The following is a 19,729-nucleotide window of genomic DNA, read 5'->3' as shown; positions in this document are numbered from 1 at the left end:
TTGCCAACCGATCGATCGATAATGCTTCCCTGTTCACTAATTGTTTCACTGCCTACGCCATTATTTGCAGCCCGCTCCATTTCCCTATGCACAATTACCAAATTACTACTTTGAACAATAGTTAATTCATTACATGGTGGCGCCAACACATTGCTTTCGTTTTCACTGTCATTTCTCAGTTTACTTTGTAGCCTAGTATTACGTTTTTCACACGCCATTATTGTCACAATATTTCACACGATAACACAGAAAAGCACAATTTGAAGAGCAAAAATAAGAGAACACATTAACATAGCACTGAAAATAATATCTAGTTAATTGCAAGCGAAGCAATGTGTGCCACAACTATATTACTGTACAACAATGAAAGACTGCAACTACAAAGGAAATTCTCTCTATGATTACGCGCTAGCAATAAACAAAAGCTACACTAATTACACAAACTACAAGGAAAAAAATCTGAAGATTCCAGTGAGGTATCCTTGGCTAAGGGTCGACATATGAAACGTCCCCTTTAAAAAATTTATACACGACTGTGCTTAAACTGACACACAATATTTTTAGCGCAACGCAATCTGACTTCCAAAAATCCCTACGAAAGAATGGCCCTGACTAGGATTAGCCTATACGTTTCACAAATCACTTACCTCACAAAAATCTTCGTTACTCAAGCTACTGCAATACAGCGAGCACCACTACTGCCAGCTAAATAAAATATTCAAACTACGGAAGGCACTAACTACTGAGGCACAGTTAGCAAATGAAAGGTTTTAATAGAGAACAAACAATGTATTTACCTTAGTAGTCATAATATATATATCACTCCATGACACCAATTCTTACAAATTTCGAAACTCCGTCATCTCTCTACCCACGTCCACCACTGCTGGCGGCTCACCTCCAACTGCGCAACGCTACGCGCTGTTAGCATCCAGCTGCCGCTGCCCGACACTACAATGGCAGACAACAATGCAAACTAGCCACAGACTGCACACGGCACAGCCAGTGATTTTTATACAGAGCGCTAAGTGGCGGCGGTGTTACCAATAAAAAAACCTAAACAGCCTACTTACATCTGTTCTACCTGTATCTAGAACAATGGCCTTGCAGCAGGCTACTTACCCAGCGTGTTTACCAAGTCCTAACATCCGTATCGTTCGTCATTTTGCAATGGGAAAAAATTTCATTTAGTCTGTACGTGAATAAGGATTATTAACTTATTTGTGGTTATGAACTTCACATCGTTAATCGTAACATTGTCGGAAACAGTGAACCATCGTACCGTCATAAGTTTGCAATAAGCAATTAGAAGATAACCACGTAACAAGAAAAATGCCTTATTTCAAATAAGCTACGAATTACCCACTTTTATGATTTCGTTTATGGAAATGCTAACAGAAAATTTTGTGCCTCATAAATATTCTATTGGTTTTCTGTATTTACCGAGTATATTTGCAAGTATTTACGACTCATTTCTCGAAATCCAGCATCTGTCATCTTGTAAACCTATCCCTGTCAGCCGGGCCTGTGACCGAGTGGTTCTACTCGCTTCAGTCCGTAACCTCGCTGCTGCTACGCTCGCAGGTTCGAATCCTGCCTCGGGCATGGATGTGTGTGACGTCCTTAGGTTAGTTAGGTTTAAGTAGTTCTGTCCTAGGGGACTGATGACCTCAGATGTTAAGTCCCATAGTGCTTGGAGCCATTTGAACCTTATATCCCTGTCAGCAGAGATCCCATATAGTACACAGTAGTGCAAACAATCTTCCAGGTAGTCATCAATGTCCCAATGACTGATATATTTTGTCCCATTTGCAATATGTCTCTCCATGTAATAGAGTCTATGTCCCTTGGTAGCACCAAAAATGCTGGTAGGCAATGCATTACATGAGGTACTGGTACCAAGAACGTAGAAATGCATTTGCTTTCAGTTGCAGAATTAATATGACTTTATACTTAATGCGTATTTGTATCATTCGTTATTCCTAACATTAATAGTGATATGTCGGAGCAAACGATGTCAGCTTTGTTCAACATGTATGTGCTATGTGTACGACTTCACTTTAAGGAACTGCGTGCACGTCAAGTTGTGGCCTGAATACTACCAAATTTACAGACTTCTACGGCATCTCAAAGCATTTTTTTGCAGAACACCGGAACGTATGCGTAAATCATTAGTGAAATAAAGTACCGCGCTACCACTACGGTCTCAGGTTCGAATCCTGCCTCGGGCATGGAATTGTGTCATGTCCTTAGGTTAGTTAGGTTTAAGTAGTTCTAAGTTCTATGAGACTGATGACCTCAGCAGTTAAGTCCCATAGTGCTCAGAGCCATTTGAACCATTTTTGAAATAAAGTAGCATCAATATACAACAAAACTGTGTTTGAAACAGTTCATTTTATTCTTCTCTAGAAATCAGGAACTCAGATGTAACAGGCACACGTGTGTGCAGTATTTTTTATTATTTCTTAATGCTGTAGTAAGGCTTCATTACCGCCATATTCCATTCAGATAAGAAAGCAAGGAGGATCTTTGGCGGAACCAATAAAACAGCTACAGTTTCAGATACAGTTTAAGTGGAGATCAGTGGTCCTCGCTCACTGGAGACTGTCAGTTTTTAACGCCGTCAAATCAAGATAGCTATTTATGATAAACACCGAGAATATTACGGAAATTAGTGAATTAAGATGATCTTACTCGCAGGCGTACAACACCGTATTCCGTTCAAATAATGCAGATGCATCTGTTCAATATATGAGAGCATTTAAGTTCATGAACGTGGTATTTAACATCCAAGAGTAACGTGTAAGCACTACAGGAATGGGCATTAGCTTCGGTAAATCGCTTTATTTACTTTTTTCGGTGCACTGAAATTTACAAATAACCCTTGAACAGTACTACCGGAAATTATAGATGGTAAAATAAAGCACGGCTATCAGAGGAGGATTTAGCTTACAGCAGTGAACTGTGTTTAATTTTAAATTGCAATATAGAACATTGTCTTACTTTTGAAGAGGAATAATGTTTACAGTTTAATATAGAGTCGACAACGATTTCATTGGAAGCGGAGCACAAGCTTGGACGGAGAGAATGATGTACGTCCAAATATTGAATTGACTTTGACGGTCTATGAGGTGCTAAAGGGAACCTGAAAATTACTGCTGAAGAAGTGCTACTGTGATAATGATGTACATGACTAGTAATCGTACTTCATGGAAAACCTCTCGAAACACTGCATTTCAGAAAAATTCAATGACTGATTTAAGAGAAAGAGCACCACAAATTGAACATGCCAATAACGCGTTGGTCCACCTTTAGTCCTTATGCAAAAAATTGGTTCAAATGGCTCTAAGCGCTATGGGACTTAGCATCTGAGGTCATCAGTCCCCTAGACTTAGAACTACTTACGCCAACTAACCTAAGGACATCACACACATCCATGCCCGAGGCAGCAACCGTAGCAGCAGCACGGTTCCGGACTGAAGCGCCTGGAACCGCTCGGCAATGCGGGCGGCTTGCAAACAATTATTTGGCTTGGCACTCCTTTATATAATTTTTGGATGTCCTGTCCCCAGACAGCGGTGGAATGTCAGCCTGCCTCTCGACCAATATACGTCAGGACAACCAGGAGTGATGGTCTGGAGAGTCATTTCTTTTCGTAGCAGGACCCCTCTGGTTGTCATCTGCGGTACACTTACGGCACAGTTGTACGTCGATAATATTGTGCGCAATGTTTTATTGTCCTTTCTGGCAAGCCACCTTGGGCTTACATTTCAGGAAAATAATGCTCTCCGTCACACTTGCGTTGGTTTCTACAGCTTGTCTTTGTGCTTGCGAAACCCTACTTTGGCCAGTAAGGTCGCCTAACTCTCCCCAACTGTGAAACTTAGGAGCATTATGGGAAGAGCTCCCCAACCAGCTCGGGATTTTGACGATCTAAGGCCCCAATTGGACAGAATTTGTTACGGTATCCCTAAGGAGGACATCCAACAACTGTGTCATTCAATGTCGTGCAGAGTAACTTGCATAAGGGTCAGAGGTGGACGAAACGCATTACTGACTTGTTCCATTTCTGAAGCTCTTTCTCTTGAATAAATCATCCAGTTCTTCTGAAATTGTAATTATTTGATTGTACATGTACTGTACATCAAATCTAACGATTGCCGTGACATTCTGTTAATTTCTTTGTGGTGCGTCGTGTCCTTTGTCTTAGAATGTATATGTATGCCTTGCGTAATCGGGCACTCAGTATTCCTTCCCCTCGTTTGGTAGCCGTGCATTTACCAACATTTAAATGTGGGTAAATAGAGTGGAAACTTTGTGCTGCCCAACAACCATACTTTGCTGTCGGCAACAGCGACGTCAGCGAATAATCTCTGAGTGTTGCTGACACTGCACGATAATTCGTTTATGTAAATTGATAACATTAGACATACTATCATCAACAATGGTGGCTCCGCACTTGCGGTAGAGAAATCACGCCGGCCGCGGTGGTCTCGCGGTTCTAGGCACGCAGTCCGGAACCATGCGACTGCTTCGGTCGCAGGTTCGAATCCTGTCTCGGGCATGGATGTGTGTGATGTCCGTAGGTTAGTTAGGTTTCAGTAGTTCTAAGTTCTAGGGGACTGATGACCACAGCAGTTGAGTCCCATAGTGCTCAGAGCCATTTGAACCATTTTTTTTAGAGAAATCACTCACATTCTTTGGTTCCAATGGCCCTGAGCACTATGGGACGTAGCTTCTAAGGTCATCAGTCCCCTTGAACTAACCTAAGGACATCACACACATCCATGCCCGAGGCAGGATTCGAACCTGAGAACCGTATCGGTCGCACGGTTCCAGACTGTAGCGCCTAGAACCACCCCGGCCGGCCCCACATTCTTTGATTGGCTTTACTTAAAGAAGACAGAGAAATGGACATAGGTCACAACACATTCTGGATATTTCGTTTCAGCTGTAGGGGAGCTTTCCTACGGCAAAAATGTGTATGCTTGGACGGCTGCTGCACTGACAGCTGTGGCAGCACATCTCTGGTATTCGATATCCGAGAGGCTTGCGACAAGTGCACTGTTGAGTTTGTTACCTCTGGCCAAGGCAGAAATGGAGTGTTGCTGACGCGTGCTCTTACTCACCAGCCTGCCTGAGAAAGAGGAAGGGAACACGTGATCCGCTGGAGTGCCTCGTGTAGCAGGCAACCTGTGTTTCGGAGTTGTGGCCGTGACCGCTGCACACAGAGGCCAGCCCTAAGCTGTGCGCGTATGGCGCAGGCCGTTTGTTTGTGAGCCAGTTCTCTGTGTAGTGCCTGAAGGACGGCGCCTGCGTGGGTGTTGTAGAGTAACGGGTACTGGGTGAAGGCGGTCGGCCTGTAAGTGCCTCGGTGCCGTGTGCCAATACGGCGCCCGGATGGACACTGTGGAGTTACCGGCAAAGAGTCCAAGCGGTCAGTTTGCGATTTTCCTGCTGCTGTGTGTGAAATGTCGTGCCGATATGCATTAGCATGGTGTTCAGCTGAGGCTACAAGGGGTCGATCATTTGTACGCTATGCCGGTTATTGTGACCCGTACAGCGATGTATTTTCTGTTTTTGCTGTCTCTTATGTCATGTTGATGTCGTGAGCTAGTGACTTTGTCAAACTGTGTATGTGTTCTTTATTATAAGTGAGGGGACCTTTTGTACCATGTCAGGCTTCGTTCCAGTTCCTTCCAGTTCATTAAGATTAGTGTAAAGTTTGGGTTGTCGTTTGTTTACCTATGTAACCATACATTTTAAGGGGAGGTTTACTACCTTCGGCCCGAAAACAGCATGTACATTGAGAACTTTTTTCTCTGGATGTGTTATAGATGGCACTGTCAAATTTAATCAAACTGTGTATTGGTATTTCCTCTACAAACCGGTATTTCTTCGAGCGGAAATGTCGAAGAGCAAAGGCGGAAGTGCCGTCGGAACGAAACGAAATTTCGATGTAGACTTCCGCGCGCGGTATGTCACAGGTGAGCCGGCTCGTCTGAAATCAAAATTGAATTGGCGTTAGAGAAGTGTATAAGATTCTTTGGGAGTTGTACCTCGCTTAAGTTATTTGGACCATAGGAAACAAAATGGCGGCCATTTGAAAACAATAGGGTTTTTTCATCGATTTTTCGACTTCGTCGGCCTAGTAAAAATATTTATAGTTGATAGAACGGAGTAAAAGTGGTACAGATCCTAGACAATTTAGTTAGCTTCGTCGGAAACAAAGAATCATGCCAATCGGTTTAGTAGATTTGAAGTTACCATACCGCGTGATAAAAAAAAAGTCGTTTAGAGAAAAACGCGTTTGAAGTTTTGACTACATATAAATGTAATATTATGCAACTTACGTTCAATCTGCTATTCCGGGTCCATAAACTAGTCCTTCCTCTTGCTCACAGAGGGAGTTCTGCTCGATCTGGGCCATCCTGCGCTGCTCCAGAGCCGCTCGACCGGCCGCTGACAGGCGGCTTTCGGCCGCTTGAATCCGGTGGTCGTCCGAACGCTTGGCGAACTGCGTCGAATAGAGTCCCAGGGTGACGTCCATCGTTGTCATGGTCTTCAGAATTGCTGAATACCCTTCGTTGAAGCTGCTCACTGCCAGGAAAGTCGCAATCTCCGCAGTCTTCGCACCAGAATGCAAATGCTTGGTGGCTAACTTCCAAACACACACGTTCAAACTTTCAATTGAATGTTGTGGGTTTCCTCCCAAGAACAGGTACAATAACTCGTCCTCGGAAAGAAAAAAAAAACTGGTGCGTGAAATAGGCCGATTTCAGGCAGGTGCATTTGTTTGTTCAACCACGAATAACAAACATTTCCGTTTCGTATTCGGAAAAACCGTGTCAGGGGTGGATTCTAAACACTTTTATGGATCCAAAAATGCAATTGAAAAAAATCATCGATTTTCTGAACCATTGTTGTTGTTGTTGTGATCTTAAGTCTTGAGACTGGTTTTATGCAGCTCTCCATGCTACTTTATCCTGCGCAAGCCCCCTCATTTCCCAGTACCTACCGCAACCTACATCTTTCTGAATCTGCTTAGTGTATTCATCTCTTGGTCTCCCTCTACGATTTTTACCCTCCACGCTGCCCTCCAATAATAAATTGGTGATCCCTAAATGCCTCAGAACATACTTTCAGAACTGACTTCCTGACACTTAAATCTATACTCGATGTTGATAAACTTATCTTCTTCGGAAACGCTTTCCCTGCCATTGCCAGTCTACGTTTTATATCCTCTCTACTTCGACCATCATCAGTTATTTTGCTCCCCAAATAGCAAAACTCCTTTACTACTTTTAAGTGTCTCATTTCCTAATCTAATTCCCTCAGCATCACCCGATTTAATTCGACTACATTCCACTATCCTCGTTTTGCTTTTGTTGATATTCTTCTTATATCCTCCTTTCAAGACACTATCCATTCCGTTCAACTGCTCTTCCATGTCCTTTGCTGTCTCTGACAGAATTACAATGTCATCGGCGAACCTCAAAGTTTTTATTTCTTCTCCATGGATTTTATACCTTCTCCGAATTTTTCTTTTGTTTCCTTCACTGCTTGCTGCATATACAGATTTAATAACATTGGGGAGAGGCTAGAGCCCTGTCTCACTCCCTTCCCAACCACTGCTTCCATTTCATGCCCCTCGATTCTTATAACTGCCATCTGGTTTCTGTACAAATTGTAAATAGCCTTTCGCTCCCTGTATTTTACCCCTGCCATCATCAGAATTTGAAAGAGAGTATTCCAAACAACATTGTCAAAAGCTTTCTCCAAGTCTACAAATGCTAGAAACGTAGGTTTGCGCTTCCTTAATCTAGCTTCTAAGATAAGTCGTAAGGTCAGTATTGCCTCAAGTGTCCCAACATTTCTACGGAATCCAAACTGGTCTTCTCCGAGGTCGGCTTCTACTAGTTTTTCCATTCTTCTGTAAAGAATTCGCGTTAGTCTTTAGCAGGTGTGGCTTATTAAACTAATAGTTCGGTAATTTTCACATCTGTCACCACATGCTTTCATTGGGATTGGAATTATTATACTCTTCTTGAAGTCTGTGCGTATTTCGCCTGTTTCATACATCTTGCTCACCAGATGGTAGAGTTTTGTCAGAACTGGCTCTCCCAAGGCCGTCAGTAGTTCAGATGGAATGATGTCTATTCCCGGGGCCTTGCTTCGACTCAGGTCTTTCAGTGATTTGTCAAACTCTTCACGCAGTATCGTATGTCCCATTTCATCTTCATCTACATCCTCTTCCATTTCAATAATATTGTCCTCAAGTACATCGCCCTTGTATAGACCCTCTATATACTCCTTCCACCTTTCTGCTTTTCCTTCTTTGCTTAGAACTGGGTTTCCATCTCAGCTCTTGATGTTCATGCAAGTGGTTCTCTTATCTCCATAGTTCTCTTTAATTTTCCTATAGGCAGTATCTATCTTACCCCTAGTGAGATAAGCCACTACATCCTTACATTTGTTCTCTAGCCATTCCCGCTTAGCCATTTGGCACTTCCTCACGATCTCATTTTTGAGACGCTTGTATTTCTTTTTGCCTGCTTCATTTACTGCATTTTTATATTTTCTCCTTTCATCAATTACATTCAATATAGCTTCTGTTACCCAAGATTTTCTACTAGCCCTCGTCTTTTTACCTACTTGATCCTCTTCTGCCTTCACTACTTCCTCCCTCGAAGCTACCCATTCTTCTTCTACTGTACTTCTTTTCCGCCATTCCTGTCAATTGTTCCCTTACGCTCTCCCTGAAACTCTGTACAACCTCTGATTCTTTCAGTTTATCCAGGTCCCATTTCTTTAAATTCCCACCTTTTTGCAATTTCTTCAGTTTTAATCTACAAGTCATAACCAATGGCTTGTGGTCAGAGACCACATCTTCCCCTGGAAATGTCTTACAATTTAAAACCTGGTTCCTAAATCTCTGTCTTAATATTAGATAATCTATCTGAAACCTGTAAGTATCTCCAGGCTTCTTCCATGTATACAGCCTTCTTCTATGATTGTTGAACCAAGTGTTAGCTATGATTAAGTTGTGCTCTGTGCATTATTCTACCAGGCGGCTTCCTCTTTCATTTCTTAGCCCCAATCCATATTCACCTACTACGTTTCCTTGTCTCCCTTTTCCTACTACCGAATTCCAGTCATCCATGAGTATTAAATTTTCGTCACCCTTCACTGTGTGAATAATTTCTTTTGTTTCATATTTGAACCATAAGATAGTAAACCTCCCCTTAAGTGGTGCAAATCACTGCCATGTTTTATTAAGATGTCAATTGTGGCCGGCCGCTGTGGCGCTCCACAGTTGCAGAACGTTCACAGGTTCGAATGCTGCTTCGGGAATGGATGTGTGTGATGGCCTTATGTTAGTTAGGTTTAATTAATTCTCAGTCTAGGGGACTGATGACCTCAGATGTTAAGTCTCATAGTGCTTAGAGCCATTTGAACCATTTGTCAAGTTGTGAAGCTCTTCACTGTTCCAGCACCTTTAAACATTTATTGCTCTGGTGCTGCTGAGATTGTCTGTCTGGTGGTTTGGCGTACACTGTTAATCTGAGGGTGCTACCACTACATTCTGTAAAGTTTAGTGTGCTAGTTCCGCCAACGTAACGTAAGAACTTCGATGTGTGGCAAGTTAATTGATGTACATGCCGTGTGTGAGTATCTTGTATAGAGTTGGTTTTTATGTGAAGATTTATTTTTTTGAGAATTTGCTGATTGCTTTAAAAAAAAAAGATGCTAATGGTTGCGGTGTTCCTTTTATTCTAAATGTAAATGTTCGTGATGATATTTTTTTTCAGTATTAGTCAGTAGTGTTCAGTTTATCACCTCTAGGGAATCATTGTATGCTAATATTACATTTATGACCGAGTTTTTTAAAATTTTTATGCATATATGTAATGTGCATGAGAAATTACAGCAACATACTTTCCTACGAGTTAAAGATTAAAAAAAAATTGTTGTCTTACAGCCAAATAAAATCAATTATACTTCGAGACCAAACTTTCGTTATCAGCCAGGGTGAAATCGCTCTTACAATGATGCGTTAAGATCAGATTTGGTTTCTATTAATAAATGATGGATTGGGATTTTGCCAGTGAAACCACGAGCACATTCCAGGTTTCCTCTCCCATGCTGGCTGCCGTTTCAGATACCAGACTCAGAGGTCAACCGTTACAAAACTCCGTTGTGACAAAACACTGTTACGGTATTCTACCGAAAGTCTTCGATGAATTTCGGCACCTGATACGCCTTCCGATCTCAAAAAAAGGATTACTGAACGTTGCTCTTCTTTGGTGCAAATAGACAGCGGAGCAGCCACGATTAACAGCACGGGAGCGATAACGGAACTAACGTAGCAGCTTGAAAATTGCAAGGATATAACAACAAATAAACAAAGCATGCGTCATCAACGTAAAACGACAGTACTAACAAAATTAACAAAAATATAACTAAATTGAGGATAATAATTGACTTATCCTCATATTTACTTCCCCGACATGTGAGGAATGTTTCCTGGAAGTTGGTCCATACCTTGGTGTTACAACTTGCATAAGCGGCGCCAACTGAGACACTTAGTAGTAATCGCTGTGAAGCACACGAATATTCCATGTAATAGAAAAATGAGACACCGTTATCAGTAGACAGCAAAATTTGGAATTGATCTCATTGTGAATGTCAGTTAGGCCACGTAGTTGAAGCGTACAACTTGCGGGTTTGTGGGGCATTCTAATGTGGCTTGATGATAGTCTGCGTGGGGATGAGAAGGCAGGCATGCTTTTTGTCGTCGTTCCAGTCGGAGCATACGGGGAAGTAGGGGGAAGCAATATATTCGATACCTCATCCAGAAACGCACCCTCTCGAAACCTGGCGAGCAAGCTACACCACGATGCAGAGTGCCTCTCTTGCAGAGTCTGCCACTTGAGTTTGTTCAACATCTCCGTAACGCTATCACGGTTACCAAATAACCCTGTGACGAAACGCGCCGCTCTTCTTTGGATCTTCTCTACCTCCTCTGTCAACCTGATCTGGTACGGATCCCACACTGATGAGCAATACTCAAGCATAGGTCGAACGAGTGTTTTGTAAGCCACCTCCTTCGTTGAACGACTACATTTTCTAAGGACTCTCCCAATGAATCTCAACCTGGTACCCGCCTTACCAACAATTAATTTTATGTGATCATTTCATTTCAAATCGTTCCGCACGCATACTCCCAGATATTTAACAGAAGTAACTGCTACCAGTGTTTGTTCCGCTATCATATAATCATACAATAAAGGATCCTTCTTTCTATGTATTCGCAATACATTACATTTGTCTATGTTAAGGGTCGGTTGCCACTCCCTGCACCAAGTGCCTATCCGCTGCAGATCTTCCTGCATTTCGCTACAATTTTCTAATGCTGAAACTTCTCTGTATACTACAGCATCATCCGTGAAAAGCCGCATGTAACTTCCGACAATATCTACTAGGTCATTTATACATATTGTGAAAAGCAATGGTCCCATAACACTCCCCTGTGGCACGCCAGAGGTTACTTTAACGTCTGAAGACGTCTCTCCATTGATAACAACATGCTGTGTTCTGTTTGCTAAAAACTCTTCAATCCAGCCACACAGCTGGTCTGATATTCCGTAGGCTCTTGCTTCGTTTATCAGGCGACAGTGCGGAACTGTATCGAACGCCTTCCGGAAGTCAAGAAAAATAGCATCTACCTGGGAGCCTGTGTCTAATATTTTCTGGGACTCATGAACAAATAACGCGAGTTGGGTCTCACACGATCGCTGTTTCCGGAATCCATTCTGATTCCTACAGAGTAGATTCCGGGTTTCCAAAAACGACATGATACTCTAGCAAAAAAACATGTTCTAAAATTCTACAACAGATCGACGTCAGAGATATAGGTCTATAGTTTTGCGCATCTGCTCGACGACCCTTCTTGAAGACTGGGACTACCTTTGCTCTTTTCCAATCATTTGGAACCTTTCGTTCCTCTAGAGACTTGCGGTACACGGCTGTTAGTAGGGGGGCAAGTTCTTTCGCGTACTCTGTGTAGAATCGAATTGGTATCCCGTCAGGTCCAGTGGACTTTCCTCTGTTGAGTGATTCCAGTTGCTTTTCTATTCCTTAGACACTTATTTCGATGTCAGCCATTTTTTCGTTCGTGTGAGGATTTAGAGAAGGAACTGCAGTGCGGTCTTCCACCGTGAAACAGCTTTGGAAAAAGGTGTTTAGTATTTCAGCTTTACGTGTGTCATCCTCTGTTTCAATGCCATCATCATGCCGGAGTGTCTGGATATGCTATTTCGAGCCACTTACTGATTTAACGTAAGACCAGAACTTCCTTGGATTTCCTGTCAAGTCGGTACATAGAATTTTACTTTCGAATCCACTGAACGCTTCACGCATAGCCCTCCTTACGCTAACTTTGACATCGTTTAGCTTCTGTTTGTCTGAGAGGTTTTGGCTGCGTTTAAACTTGGAGTGAAGCTCTCTTTGCTTTCGCAGTAGTTTCCTAACTTTGTTGTTGTACCACGGTGGGTTTTTCCCGTCTCTCACAGTTTTACTCGGCACGTACCTGTCTAAAACGCATTTTACGATTGCCTTGGACTTTTTCCATAAACACTCAACATTGTCTGCCTTCTATTACTCTTGCTAAACAGATAAACCTTCCTCCCTTTTTTATATTCCTATTAATTTCCATATTCAGGGATGCTGCAACAGCCTTATGATCACTGATTCCCTGTTCTGCACATACAGAGTCGAAAAGTTCGGGTCTGTTTGTTATCAGTAGGTCCAAGATGTTATCTCCACGAGTCGGTTCTCTGTTTAATTGCTCGAGGTAATGTTCGGATAGTGCACTCAGTACAATGTCACTCGATGCTCTGTCCCTACCACCCGTCCTAAACATCTGAGTATCGCAGTCTATATCTGATAAATTGAAATCTCCACCTAAGACTATAACATGCTGAGAAAATTATAAATTTATGTGAAATGTATTCCAAATTTTCTCTCAGTTGTTCTGCCACTAATGCTGCTGAGTCGGGAGGTCGGTAAAAGGAGCCAATTATTAACCTAGCTCGGTTGTTGAGTGTAACCTCCACCCATAATAATTCACAGGAATATCCACTTCTACTTCACTACAGGATAAACTACTACTAACAGCGACGAACACTCCACCACCGGTTGCATGGAATCTATCCTTTCTAAACACCGTCTGTACCTTTGTAAAAATTTCGGCAGAATTTATCTCTGGCTTCAGCCGGCTTTCTGTACTTATAACGATTTCAGCCTTGGTGCTTTCTATCAGCGCTTGAAGTTCCGGTACTTTACCAACGCAGCTTTGACAGTTTACAATTACATTACCGATTGCTGCTTGGTCCCCGCATGTCCTGACTTTGCCCCGCACCCGTTGAGGCTGTTGCCCTTTCTGTACTTGCACAAGGCCATCTAATCTAAAAAAACCGCCCAGCCCACGCCACACAACCCCTGCTACCCGTGTAGCCGCTTCCTTCGTGTAGTGGACTCCTGACCTATCCAGCGGAACCCGAAACCCCACTACCCTGCGGCGCAAGTCGAGGAATCTGCAGCCCACACGGTCGCAGAACCGTCTCAGCCTCTGATTCAGACCCTCCACTCGGCTCTGCACCAAAGGTCCGCAGTCAGTCCTGTCGACGATGCTGCAGATGATGAGCTCTGCTTTCATCCCGCTAGCGAGACTGGCAGTCTTCACCAAATCAGATAACCGCCGGAAGTCAGAGAGGATTTCCTCCGATCCATAGCGACACACATCATTGGTTCCGACATGAGCGACCACCCGCAGATGAGTGCACCCTGTACCCTTCATGGCATCCGGAAGGACCCTTTCGACATCTGGAATGATTCCCCCCGATCTGCACACGGAGTGCACATTGGTTTTCTTCCCCTCTCTTGCTGCCATATCCCTAAGGGGCCCCATTACGCGCCTGACGTCGGAGCTCCCAACTACTAGAAAGCCCACCCTCTGCGACCGCCCAGATCTTGCAGACTGAGGGGCAACCTCTGGAACAGGACAAGCAGCCATGTCAGGGCGAAGATCAGTATCAGCCTGAGACAGAGCCTGAAACTCGTGCGTCAGACAAATTGGAGAGGCCTTCCATTCAGCCCTCTGGAATGTCTTTCGCCCCCTGCCACACCTTGGGACGACCTCCCACTCTACCACAGGTCAGGGATCAGCCTCAATGCGGGCAGTATCCCGGGCAACCACAGTCGTAGTCCGATCGGGGGATGCTTGGGACGAGCTGGCCGTCCCCGACAAACCCCCATCCGGACCCCCACAGTGATGCCCATTGGCAACAGCCTCAAGCTGTGTGACCGAAGCCAACACTGCCTCAAGCTGGGAGTGAAGGGATGCCAACTCAGCCTGCATCTGAACACAGTAGTTGCAGTCCCTATCCAATGCTAAAAACTGTTGTGCAAAGAACGTCTGAACTAATCTACAGAGAGCGCAAACAAATCGACACAAAATTTAAACGGTTATTAAAATACAAGATTGCCTAGTAAATACAGTAATGCTGCTACTTGCGCACTGCTGACACACTGCTCGGCGGCGGAAGGAGACTACGCGATTTTACGCTATTCAGGTACAAAAACGCGATGCTACAACTCTCAAGTACTATAATACGCCAGAAATTTATGAATTAACAAATGCAAGTACCAAAAACACGCCAAGAAATTAAGAATTAAACTATGTAACAAATGAGTGAGCTAGGAGTATACGACTTGCTGCTGCAGCTGCTTATCCAACGGCGGCAGGGAGCACACTCAACAGGACATCGCATGTTCACACATGGTACGTGTCTCTAGGAATTATCTGTGAGATATTGTAGTACTCCCGTGGCTGGAAACATCCACAAACCTATCCCCGACAGAAAATATGTGGAAGCAGCTCGCACGTCAGTTCTGTACCAGTGCCAGTATCAACGACATCAAAGAGCAGTTACTTCAGTTGTGGGCCAGTTTACATTTGGAGAGGATAAATCGGCCATACAACACCTTCTACAACCGAATAAATGTATGCGTCCAGGTCAGAGGATGTGAAACATCATACTTAGAAGTGTAAAACTACTTTAGCCTACCACAGACAGTCACTAGTAAGCTTGGACTACTGTAGTTTTGAATGTTCTCATTTTGAGAGTACGAAGGGGGATTTGTTGTAATTGCTAAAAACCATTCAATGGTCTAGATCACACCAACCGTTTCTTTATTTGAGACAGCAGGTTTCAAGAGACTTTTCTATCATATCTCGACTTGAAGTTCAGTTTAAAATGAAAACTTTTACAGCAAAAGGATTTTTATGGCCTGAAGATGACAGCAAAGTCTGTTGAGACCGGTTGTCTTAAATGAAGAAGTAGTTCTCGCGATTTTAGCTGTTGAATTGTTTTCAGTAGTTACTGTAGTTTTCGTAGTGGCTTGGGTCAGTTAAAGTCGCAACCGCGTTACCTGTACATAGGTGTGTAACATTCGTATCGGGCATTACCTCATAATGTTCGTTTTCTTTACGTATGGGATAATGTCTTACTAGATTAGCCTGAAATTCTGGAAGCGGTGCACCCGTCTAGAAACTAAGTGAGTTATCTCCCGTCTGTTACTTAAAAGCAAACGACATTTACTGCAAAATGGAACCTGTCTATGTTTAATTCAAATTTTATACGAAAGTTGTTGATCTGTAGCGTGAAACAGAGGGATGTGGTAGTAAAAATGAAGAAAACAATACAGATGTGTCATGTAGCGTTACAAAACGCAATTTCCTCAACAGAAAGGTAAAATAAAGGAAAAAAGAGGAATAACGAAACAATAAACAAACAGTTACAGAAAAGAAATTTAATTTCTTTACATGTTTCGGGCACTTAATGCCCTTCTTCAGAATGGTTGGTTCATAGTGTCTGTGCAAAATTATTGATAGACACCATGAGCCACATGATCATGGCATTTTGCTGTATCCATCTTATTGTTGATACCCGCAAATATTGCGATACGTATAATGTTCTGAAGAAGGGCACTAAGTGCCCAAAACCGGTAAAGAAAGTGAATTCCTTTATGGAGCTGGGTGCTTATTATTTTGTTATACACGATTACAGTTACTGAGTATGCATGAAATACCAAAAATAACGCAACAGATTGTCGTATTTATATAAAACTTGTTCCTGTTATTCATAAACAGCTTTTGCATTTACCAGTAATAACAGGAAACTCGTGCGTTTGATCATGATCGAGAACGTTCTATTAAGTACAAAATAACAACATTATATGTATATTATGTTTGTGCATGTAAACTGTGCTTGCGTAAAAAATAATTGCTTTTTTTTTACACAAAAGCGCAGAAGTAACGCGATCTACTAATTTTTATTACTTATAAAACGCCATTTACATTGTGTAAGGATATAGAATACACGATGGTCTAACACAGAATGATGTGGTGTTTTAATTACGTGCAAAAGGACAACTAAACAAACAAAAAACAAAGAGAAATTTCTCTATTACAGATTCATTTATGTCTCTTTCCCTGGTAATACTACGAGGGCCACAGCGCACATTTTTTCTCATCCGAAAACAATGCTACGAGTGCGAAACGTTACGTATGTATTACTTGAAGTCTCCTGAGTGAGCGTGCCAAGTTTCCGTCTGTTCCGACAGATAGCGTAGCTGCAGGACAGTTTCAAAATGGCGTCTGCAGGTGATGTACGTTACAAGCAACGTGCCGTCAACGAATTTCTCACTGCAGACAAAGAAACTGTGGGGAATATCCACAAACGCCTGTGCAAAAGTCTATGGAGATCTGCTAATCGACAGAAATCCAGATAATCGCTGGGTTCGGAGGATGAGGTCATCAGAAGGCGGTTTGGCGGAGCTCCACTATTGGCAGCAGTCGGGAAGACCATCCACGGCTGTCACACCTGACCTGGCCAACTCGGACTTCCACTTTTTTGGGCCATAAAAAATACTATTTGTGGAATATATTTTGAGGACGATAAGGAGGCGATTCGCACAGCGAAGCACCTGCTCCACCACCAGGACGAAGACTGGTACCGACAGGGCATACGCCACCTGTTTCGCACTGGGGGAAAGCCACAGAACGGGATGGAGATTACGTGGGGAAATAGGATGTGAAGCTAAAACACCGTCCTTCGTGTGTGCACTCCCCATTATCTTCAATAAAGAGTTGTCGAAGGAAAAAATAATGTGGTCCATTACTTTCTGGGCAACCTTCGTACCAATACTATTGGCAATCCAACTATTTACTAAGTCATTTATGTATTGTACCAAAGCTAAGTAGGCATAATTTTTGGTAGAGCGCAGCTCTAGTCATACTGTTAGGTAGATTCGATTGGTAATGACTGAAATAACGTCATGAATGCTGTCAGCCAGTTTCCTCATCCTCTTCTGGGTGGTTCTTATTTCTTTTCAGGAGGTATATTTCGTAGTTTACGCATCTCTTTCCACTCAATGAAGATGAAAAGTGCTGATTTTAAATCAAATAATGGAAAAGAGTAACTTCCACGTCAGTCGAGAAGTCGTTCTTTTTCTTCGGTCTATGGAAAATCAAATTGTCAAATTAATAACATTTTCTAAAAGCGTGTAGCAACTTCACAACTTGATCACCTGTCAATTCAATAGAGCGTTTACGCGGAGCAAAAATTGATTGTGGCGACTATAATCTGCATTTCCAGAATCAGTAACGGGCTGTTTCCACGTCCAGCCAGAAGCAGTATTACGAAATTGATCTATAGGAAACCGGTTTCTGGACCCCGCATATGCATAGTGAGTGAGAGAGACGAAGGAAAGGGCGGAGATGGTAGCACGGTGTGTGCCGTGAACCGGCGGCCTGTTAGCGCATCCGAACAGTCCGACTGCTGGGGGCCGTTCTCACCACGGACTGGCGGCCGGAAGCGGGATGCAGAAGCGGGCCGCAGCCCCAGACTTCCTACTGCAGCCCGGAGCCTGCCTAGCTGCCCGCGGGCACCGTTGCCCAATTAGTCTCAGACGGCTGGGCGCCGCGGGAAAGCCGAGCAAACTGTCGAAGCGCTGCTTCGCTGCCTGCGATGACGCTGCCCTGCCACTCCACGTGTTATACGCCGTGACCCCAAATTTCCCACAGAAGCGTCTCGGCCTATAATTGGGCGGTGTAAACAGCCTTCTGAATACCAGACACTTGTCGCAGCGCAGCAGAGAGCCCAGAGACGTTAACAAATACAATTAGCAAACGAAAGGCTGGTCCTTAGATCTGGACCTAGCACCTCGAAATGAGAACAGAGCTCCATTCAACTTTTACAGGGTAAGAGACGCCTCTCCCCTCCCCGCCCCCCCCCCCCCCCCCGCCCCTTCGTCCCCCCGTCACTTTAGATACATGTCGTTTCAGCCTTACCTTCTCAATGTCCCAAATACGACTGCCATACACAAGCACTCTCAACTTGCGACAAAAACAGCAAAAAGCAGAAAGTATCTCTCTTTGCAACGTAAAGGGTGCATTGTAAAAAAAAAACTCTTCTGCCTTACGGCAGGTCTTGTCATGGGGCACGCCTCTTCAGAGAGGTCCACTGCATGAGCGCCTAGGGAAGTGAAGAAAATCTCCGAACCCAGCCGGGAATCGAACCCGGGCCTCTTGGCGTGACAGACCGCCGCCCTGACCAATCAGCTATCTCTTTTTTTTTTCTTTCATTTTGTTCGTTGATTATCGTTGTGTTTGATCGTTACGGACGTCACATGACATCCGGTCAACCGGTCAAGTTCGTTTGTTGATCCTTCCACTCAGTTTTTTATTATAGAAGCCAAACATCTCTCTGACCGAACACGCTGAGCTACCGTGCCGGCTAGCTATAGGGGCGGACGATGCATGGTGCAATCTATAATTAATTTAATGCGTTTATTACAATATTACTTTTGTTTTATGCAAACTATCAAGTGTTTTCTGCATTTATATTTGTTTCATGTGTAAGGCGTAATGAAAACGAGACAGATGGAAAAATAAATAAGTAAACTGTTTGTTGTTTCAGAAGTAATCGCCATAACTGTTAATACATTTATCTCTCTTCGAGGAAAGACGGTTAGTGCCGTCATGGAAAAATGTTCACTGTTGCCTACAGAACCATGATGTACCCAAACGAACGCCTCTTCGTCCAAAGCAAACCGACGGCCACGAATGTCTTTCATCAGGCCTCCAAAGTATGAACATAGCATGAGGGGAAGTCGGGACTCTGCTGAGGATGTGTAGTTGCTTAACGGCGAAATTTCTACTGCGTAGTCGAAACAGTCTTAGCATCATGCGAGCGGGTGTTGCCCTGCAACGCAATGATGCCTTCCGTTGACATTTCTGGATGTCTGAACTTGATGACACGCTTTATGTTTTTACGAATTGTCCACTTACCGCTGTGTTTTAATTGTAGCGCTGTGTTGCACAAAGTCAAAGAGCAGCGAGCCCGTTCGATCCTCATGAGTTTCCCTTAGCTGGCGTGCACGGCTTTGGACTTTTTCAGTGTGGGTGAATTCGTGTGCTTCCACTGTTGACTCTGACGCTTGCTCTCCGACTCAAAATGGTGACAAACATTTCATCTACCGCGACAGTACCGTTCCAGATAATGCAGTGATGTTGACATTCCGTTCAGCTTCTGCTCCTCTGTCAGGCTGTGGGGAACGCACTGCGCACAGATTATCCGGAACTTCAGATGGTCTGACATGA

Source organism: Schistocerca gregaria, chromosome 2 (genome assembly GCF_023897955.1).
Source record: "Schistocerca gregaria isolate iqSchGreg1 chromosome 2, iqSchGreg1.2, whole genome shotgun sequence".
NCBI classification, from domain to species: domain Eukaryota; kingdom Metazoa; phylum Arthropoda; class Insecta; order Orthoptera; family Acrididae; genus Schistocerca; species Schistocerca gregaria.
Note: the sequence above shows the minus strand (reverse complement) of the source record.